Below are 9,198 nucleotides of genomic sequence, written 5' to 3'. Positions count from 1 at the left end.
ATGTCACAGGTAAGTTTTGGACTCAGATCTTTCTCACTCTGGCCAAGTCTAGCACTCAATCCATTAAGCTAAGCTTCTTCCACTAGAGCTTTCATTCTGTGAAACAATGATGCCTAAATTAACCAGATGCTGCTTTCTCTGTGCAAGAAATGAAGAAACGTTCTCTTTGTCCTCATAAGTCAGGAAATTTATTACAACAATAACAACAACTAATATTTATGTAATGCTTCAAGGTTTGCAAAGTGCTTTGCATATGCTAACTCATTTTGAAATAAGTTCTATATAGTTTAGCAGCCTCTAGCTTCTCAAAAAGAGTCTCTCCATAGAAAGTGTATGAAGATAAAACTCACAATCTATATACGTAATGCAAAAATCACCACATAATAGAAAGCTGCCAAGACAAAATCCTCATAAAAAACTTGGAGTCAGGAGATTTGAGTTCAAAGTTGAACTTTGATGCCCACACAGGTTTATGACCATAGGCAAGTCACTTTGATTCCTGGGTCTCAACTTCTTCACATGTAACACAGAAATAATCATTCCTACATGACTGTAGCCTGGGCTAACTTTAGCATAGTCTCCTGAAAGCTATATTCAGTTTCAAAGTACTCTTTAGGCCAGCATCTATTCAAAACCTCCCCCTTTTAGTTCTCACCCAATGTATTCTCTCACAGACCAAACCAAGTTTAACGTACAAAATCGTCAATACAATGTACCTGCATATCTTCAAGTGCTAGATAACTGTGAGTTATTAAGAAGCAAAAACAGGAAGGGTAGCTAGTGAAAGGAAATCCATTCTTGACTTTTGTTGAATTAGTGAAAGAATTACTATTAATGCTATGTAGCCAATTCACTAAGTAAGGCAGTGCCCAGTAAGACGTTATTGACAAGTGTTACCCCAAATTTAGTGTGAATACCACTTTATTAGTAGTATTCCAGAGGCATTCTGACCCTCATGCATAGCACCCATGAATGTCAAAGAGAGATACATTTGTTTGAAGTGGGGATAGGCTGTGACACTTTGCCATCCTAGTTAGGCCTGTGGGTCCTTATGACTTTTCTACTGAACAATATCTATTCTGGTCAATAATACAGTGTTGGTAGAGCTAACAAAAGCAAGTCTGTATTCAGTTCTGTCATACATCATTAGCAAAATTGCCAGCTAAAGTTCCAATTCCCGACTCTTTATTGTTGGTAATGAGGTACAAAGGAAAAAGAACACAGCTCAATTTTTAGATGCTATATTGAGCTTTCAGTACAGAGAGCTGGAAAAAAAACGATGGAGATTTAGCATGAAGGGTCAAGATGTCCTCTGTTATGGAATAACTTTTATGACTCCAGCTACTCTTTGAAACTTTATTATGTAGCTGCTGCTATGAGTAATAGGGGCTAACATTTACATAGCTCTTCCAGCTCTTTGCAAAGGGATATCTATATTCTCTCATCTGATTCTCTCATCAGTGCTATGAGGCTGGTGCTATTTTATTATTTCCATTATACATATGAAGAAACTGAGTCAAAGAGAGGCTAAGTGAATTGCTCAGGGTCACACAGCTGGAAAAGTATCTCAGCATTTGAACTTGGGTCTTCCTGATTCCAAGTCTAGCACTCTAGTGATCATGTCACCTAAATGTCTCTAAAGAAAATTTATCATGAGGTATATGTGCTAAAAGACACTGTGGGCTAATAGTAATAAGATTTCCTTTACTTTCCCTAGCGGTTTGTAGTTTTTTTTTTTATCATGGTAGGCCGCAGTGGGCCAAGATGGAGTTTTGTGTAAAAAAGGTTCTGTAAGAATTAAGTTCATTGAGGTAGAAAGCCTAATAGCCCCTGGCTTGTTATTTATTCCTGAAACTTCACCCATCCTGGACACAAAGATGGGAATTCTTTTAAGCCAGACAATAGAGAGTGAAACTTCAGAATTGTTCATAGTAACAGAATTCACTATGGCATCACCCCTATAGCACGGTCACACCTGTTCAAAATAAAAATGGCCACTCTGTGGAATATTGAGGTGGATGACATCAGTCAACTTGCCTCCTGGGATTTGTATGCTGGCTGGCTGGCATTCTCTACTTTCTCCTTTGTTTTGGAACTAAGATCCTATTGATAGAGGGTCCTCTGAAGAGAAGAATCTCATTCTATCAGTATAGACTGGAATTTGCTCTGCAAATTATGCTTTAGAGTTTCTGACTATGCTAAGAAGCTGCTAAGTGGTACAGCAGATGGAATGCTGGACTTAGAGTCAGGTCAGACCTGAGTTCAAATCCTTAGATGCTAATAAGTCATTTAACTTCTCAGTCTCAGTTTCCTCACCTGTAAAACGTGGGCAATAATAGCCCAAAGCATTGTTGTGAGAATTAAATAAGGTAACACCTGTAAAGCACTTTGAAAACCTTACAGTGTTATATAAATGCTTGGGTTTTTGGGGTTTGGTTTTTTTTCTGCTTGTTTGTTTGCTCAGAATCATATAGCCAATATATAACAGAAGCATAATTCGAACCCAGGTTTTCATGATTCCAAGACTGGCTCTCTGTTCAGTCTCACCCACTCTCGAAATAAAAATAAAAAAATTTAGGGTGCTAAATAGCAGTTTATTGTATTCCTTTAAGTATATAGGACCAAAATGCGTGCCATAATAAGATCTCTCACAAACCTTGCTTCACATGCGACTAAGACATCTGATGAACTTGTGGGGTTATTGAAAGGACAATTCTCACCATGGCCATTAGCTATTCTCCGGAGACTATCAGAATCAGCAGCCTGGTGAGAACATCATTGCTTATGTTGCGGAGCTGAGCCATCTGCCCCCGTACTGCAATGTGGAGAGGTTCTTAGACAATATGGTATAAAGTGATTCTTCTCATACATCTAGAGATTGAGGAAACCAAGCAATAATAACTCTTGACTGAACAAACTGGATAGAATATAGAATAGTGGTTCAAGCCAAGGCCTCAGCCAGTGATCAGGACTATGTGAATCAAAGCATCACACACACACACACACACACACACACACACACACACACACACAAATAAGCATCCAATATCAATTGCTGTTCATGCCACAAAGTTGAAGGTTCTTGTCAACAAAATCAGTAGGGCATTGGAAACTCAGATTCTTCAATATCATCTCATTAGTTCAGACCAATTCATTCTTGCTCCAGATCTAGAAGATGACCTGGTGTTCCTTTGCAGAATCAAAGATATGGAGAGTTGATTATTCTAAAATGAGAGACAGTTCCAGAGAGGGTCCATCCATCAGAATGAAATTCAGAACTTCCATAACAGTTTGCAGCACCTGGCTTCAGGAGGAAGCCTGTCATAGGACAAGGAAATCCAGGATTTATGACATATTCTAAAGAGCTCATAACAAGATTCCTGAGAAACCACAACATTCACAACATAGTCATAAATGAATATCCATGATATAATCCTTCATCTAGGAGTAGATGTAGACGGAAGCAGTGACCTAGAGAGGAAATACCTGAAGAATTAAAATTGTTCACAAACAAACAGCAAAAACTATCTATCCATCAAGAATGCCTTTTTATTTTTTACAGGGAATAGTTTTATTTAATTCCAAAAGACATTTATTACATTTTCTTGGCCAAAGCTATATGTAGTAGCAGCTGAGAATTATGCTTATGAAGATGTTGACTAGAAACTATGTCTGGTAATAATTAATAATAACTAGCATCTAAATACAATTTTTGGGTTTCCAAAGAACTTTACAAATATTATTTCATTTTATTCCCATAACAAGCCTGAGAGGTAAGTGCTGTTATTATATTCATTCATTGTTGAGGTAACTGAGGCAAGCCAGATTAAGGGACTTTCCCAGGATCACACAGCTTGTAGGTGCCTGAGGCTGGATTTAAACTCAAGTCTTCCTGACTCCAGGTCCAACCCTTTATCCATTGTGCCAACTAGCCTCTCAGCCTAGCTGGTGACCCAATAGACTCTGATGTTGATCGTAACATAGGCAAGATTATATGCAATAACCCAACAAAGAAATATACTTTTCAATAAGAAGTGTTTAGTGTAATGAGGAAGACAGTGGAACTGACAATTTGGGGAAGGAAAAGATGTTTCCATGTGTGCTAAGAAGAAAATTCACCAAAATTTTTTATTACACTGAAGACGACATATGTAGCTGTTATATTTAAGCAACACAATCTTAGAATTGTATCAAAGTCAATTCTTCACAATTCTGTGGATAGAGAACATTAAACTGAGAGGAGAAAGTGTGTGTGAGGAAGGGGTGAGGGAGTCAGAAAATCGTCCATCTAGTTCTCTCATTGTGGGCAATAGTACTTCTTCCTCTTGTGTTTCAATGTCTGCTTCTGGCTCTTTGCTTATTATACAGAATGGATATTTGTCACAAGACATCTCATGATCCTATCATCATGTTGCTGACCTGCTCCCAAAGCCTAGACGTAGTCAGCACCACTGAGAGGTTGGCTTGTGATGATTCTGTGCTCATTCCCAGTTGCAGTTGCGTAATGGGTAAGTACCTCTGAAGACCAGTTCTTTCTTTTGACATATGCCCTATAGGAGCTAAGAACATTGCAGCAGAAAAACTTGTCTCTAAACCAAGTGCGGAGAGTAACTGTACATTCCCAAAATGGTCCAAGATGTTCCTTGCTCTATCCCAGCCTATGTTGCAATGGCTTCACCCTAGAGCCAATCATTTGAAACATATGAACTGCCAAACATTTGTTGTTTCTGTCCATCTCATCTCAGTTGAGTTTTTAGAAAAAAAACATCAAGTGAGCTAGTACTATCAAGTCTTTTCATTAAAATTACAGAAAATGACTTACCAATCTTCTCATCATTCAATTTGTCCTTTCATATTCACCAGGAATCAACACCCATGAATGATTATTGAAGTAAAACCTCCAGACCAGTATTTCTCAAATTTTTCCACAATGGTAGATGCCTTAGGTTTAAACAAACCCATATGTTAAAATCCTCAAAATTTATTATTTTTAATGCCTTCTTAAAAAAACCGTAAGGTTCATTTTTAAAAAAAAAATCAGTAACAAATATGGGGTATTTCAGTGTTCCTTGCAACAAAGTCTGAGAAATATATCTCTAGATTTACCTTGATCAGCATCTCCACGAAGACTTAGAGGATGATTTAAAAGCCAACTGAGAACATATTCTGGATTTTTACTATGTTCTCTTTGCTCATTTTTACCCACAATAGTTTTTCTTTGCTAGAAATTAGGAAGCTGAATCAAGGTGAGTTTCTGTCACAATCCCTAAAGTCACAAGATCCAAGTCATACAAGAAGCTCCACAGTATAGATGAACCAGCACTGCATTGATCAATGGCAAAAGCAGCCCTTCCAATGGTGACTATATAATGGCAGAACCATTAAATATATCCCCTCTAGAGATATCTTTAGCATTGATCTTTCGATTACATCTCCTAGGGATTCACTGGGGTCACCAAGCAAAAGAAGCAGTATTTCTCTTCTGGGAACTGCTACAGCCATGAACATAACAAGGAAGCAGCCTTGAAGAATTTTGCCCTCTTGCAAGGTGAGAATATGTCAGCTATGGAGGAAATTTAGTTACCCATGTATAATAATACCAACTGAATTTAATAACCCTTTAAGGTTTGCTTTGTTTGATAATGACAAAAAGCCTGAGAAGGAAGCGCTCCAGGGGTCATTAATCCCTTCTTGCGTACAGAAAAACTAAAGCTCAAGTTGTCTAAGTGATTTTTCTGTGGTCACAAAGCTGGCACAGAGTTGGATGTAAGATTGCAGCCTTTGGTTATCTGTTATGCCACATAGCTTCAGGGGAAGGTCTTATCAAAGCTGGCAATGTTGTTCTCTTTGAATGTCTTGTTTTTTGCCAGTTTAGGAAACATGGGGGAAGGACGCTTAGTTTCTAGAGGTACAGACCCATAGGGTCAATGTTCCTCAAATACCTATGCAGGTCAGAAGATAAGATGCCCTACCCAGGTAGATTCTCATGTCCTGGTAGAATGGAACAGGAATGGTCTAGGGCCTGCTAATTTCCTAGTCAACTTTGGGGGAATGTTTATACTGTATAAAGTGAGGGCTAGCTTTCCGTCTCTTCATTAGCAATATTAAAAGTAATCAATCAAATCAGGAATCAAGTTAATTTATTGATCTCTATTTCCTTTGCACAAACACTGGGAATTTTCTGACTGGTGTGTGTGTGTGTGTGTGTGTGTGTGTGTGTGTGTGTGTGTGTATTTGATCTCTAGTAAACCTGTATTTTTTCATCTGAAATTTATACTTCTCTTTCACTGTGTACTTGTTAGGCTTTCCAAAAGTTCCTATTTTGGAAGAGAATCAGTCAACTTAAAAAACAAACAAACTTGAATAACTAAAAACTCCTGAAGGAACCCATATAGTAAAATATGAAAGTCTCCAAACTGTATTTCCCCACTCAGAGACAGTGCACAGTATTGAAAGCAGAGGAAATCAGATTGGAATGAAATTTGGATATGGGTCTCGTCTTCATTTCAGAACTGCCCTCTATTAACACAAACTCTCCTCCCTCCCACACTGAAAAACCTCAGGATTATCAAACATTTTCTTCCTTCATGGAAGATATGTTTTCCCCTCCTAATTATTATAACCCTAACGTTCTTAAACTAAAATGCTTGATGGATGGTTTTAGAATATCAGTTTCTTCAGATCTGTTTCATCTGGGAACACAGAGACAAAGAGACTTTCATTACCTTTCCCTGCTTTGTGAATGTGACTAGACATTAAACAATAGGCTTGCGTTGCTAGTCATAACTTATGAGTCCTAAAGCTCCCATAAAATTCATATATTCAGGGTTTTCACCATTGAAGTGACACACCAACCCACTTTCATCATTGTAAATGAAAACAGAGTAAGCAGTAATAAGGATACTGATTTCCACAAGTATCGCCTTTTTTGAAGGGTCTGTGGTTTCTCTTCATGAGCTGGCTTCAATGGTTTGGAATGGGAAGCAGCTATAAAATAAAATGCTGATACCTAGGAATTTTTATAAGAGCTTGAAGAATCCAAAGTGTTCTTTTTTAATCTTCCCCCTCACCTCAGTCACACAGGCAGCCCACAAAGGCAATCTGAAATATACCACTGAGGGTTGTTTACTGTATCAACAACTCCACCTTGAACTAGCACTGTCAGGTTAAGGGGGAGGAGAAAGCCTCAAAGATTGGGACTCAATAGATATTGAAATGAGTTTCAGTAAATGAAGTTGACAAGAAAATTCTCAAGGAAGGACTGCAATTTACTTTTAAACATACAATTTAACCATACACAGTGAACATTTGAGCAGATTTTAGATTTTACAAATAGAACTGAGAAGTTTGTATTTGCTCTAACTCAGCAAATACCTAAAAAAGTGTTCAGTAGGTGGCACAGTAGATAGAGTGCTGGGCCCGGAGTCAGGAAGACTTATCTTTCAGAGTTTGAATCAATCCTCAAACACTTACTGGCTATGTGACCCTGGGAAAGTCACTTAACCCTGTTTTTCTCAGTTTCCTAATTTGTAAAATGAGCTGGAGAAGAAAATGGCCAATCACTCCATTTTCCTGTGCCAAGGAAACCACAATGTGGTCACATAGAGTCAGATATAACTGAAAAACAACTGAACAGCATAACATTGACACAACACAACATTCTTCTACACAGAGACTCATCCATGTAGGCATATGCACATTCCATATTTTAAAATAATTATTTCCAGACAAGGCAGTGAGGAAGCAGGAAGGGAGGGAGAAGGGGTCACCAGGCAGGTGTGTTGACGTTGCTCCGGTAACATCCCCTTGCCCTAAGCCCGCTTGCCTGCTCGGCCCCCTTCTTCTTCCCTGTGGTATGCCGAACCTGTCATTGACATCTTCGAGACTTAAGGAAGATGAACAAGTGCCAGCTGTATTACCAGGTTTTAAACTTTGTCATGATTGGTGATGATATGGAAAGGCTTGATAGTTGTCACTGGGAGTGAAAGCCCTATTGTGGTGGTTCTGAGTGGCAGTATGGAACCAGCATTTCACAGAGGAGACCTTCTGTTTTTAACAAATTTCCAGGAAGATCCTATTAGAGCTGGTGAAATAGTTGTTTTTAAAGTTGATGGAAGAGATATTCCTATAGTTCACAGAGTCATCAAAGTTCATGAAAAAGACGATGGAAATGTCAAATTTCTGACTAAAGGAGATAATAATGAAGTTGATGATAAAGGTTTGTACAAAGAAGGTCAAAACTGGCTAGAAAAGAAGAATGTTGTAGGAAGAGCAAGAGGGTTTTTGCTGTATGTTGGGATGGCTACCATAATCATGAATGATTATCCCAAATTCAAGTATGCTCTTTTGGCTGTAATGGGTGCATATGTGTTACTAAAACATGAATCCTAAAATGAGAAGCAATTCCTGGGACTGGACTGAAATGGATTCTATTGAAAAAAAGAAAAAAGAAAAACTAATATATTTGAAATGTTTCACTTTCTATATAAAAAAAAAACTGTGCAGATTTTTTTGTCTTGTCCAAATAAATGGTTCATCAGTTATATATATATATATTTCCATACTTCCACTTTTGTTTTCCCATTCATGGATTAGACACTTTGTAGATTAAGGAAAGGATACATTTGATAGGGATAAATGTGACATTCTTGGGTCCAAAAAAGTCAAGTTCACAAACTCAGAATGGAGAAGACAAGGCTAAACTTCTGCAGTGCCAACGCAATATTCAAAGTGCCTTTGGCAGCCATGAATGTGCCAGTGCAGTTCTGAATTGTGAAATACAACAGAGTCTCCACATGGAAGACAGAATCAAGACATTTATTCAAACATGAGAAAGCCAAATCCATCATAGCAACAAAGAAATCTATACACAATAACAATGCAGAGGGCAACACCAGCCCCTAGCTTTCCCTCTGTTAGGTTTCTCCAAACCAGCTCTCTTAAACAAATCAAAAACAAGTTCTCTCATTCAAGCTAGCCAGGTGCCTGCTTTTCTCTCTCTTCCTCAGTTCTGACTATGTTCAATTTCCTCTCATCTCTGCTCTAGGTGCACCTCTTCCTGTTCCATGTGACTTGACTCATGTAATTCAGGCTTCTATGTGACTTAAGCAGGTCACATGGAACTGTTAATGGATGGGAAAGATCTTCCTTTAAGAAGTAAAATTACATTAACAATAAGCAAAAATGCATTATCAATAC

At 38.1% G+C, this 9,198-nt stretch overlaps 1 pseudogene; it reads left to right on the top strand.

Moving 5' to 3' along the window:
• LOC140507838 (signal peptidase complex catalytic subunit SEC11C-like) lies at positions 1-8,541 on the top strand (annotated as a pseudogene).
• The last annotated feature ends 657 nt before the right edge of the window (positions 8,542-9,198 follow it).

Source organism: Notamacropus eugenii, chromosome 5, assembly GCF_028372415.1.
Source record: "Notamacropus eugenii isolate mMacEug1 chromosome 5, mMacEug1.pri_v2, whole genome shotgun sequence".
Classification (NCBI taxonomy): domain Eukaryota; kingdom Metazoa; phylum Chordata; class Mammalia; order Diprotodontia; family Macropodidae; genus Notamacropus; species Notamacropus eugenii.
Note: the sequence above shows the minus strand (reverse complement) of the source record. Positions and strands in the feature narration are given on the sequence as shown.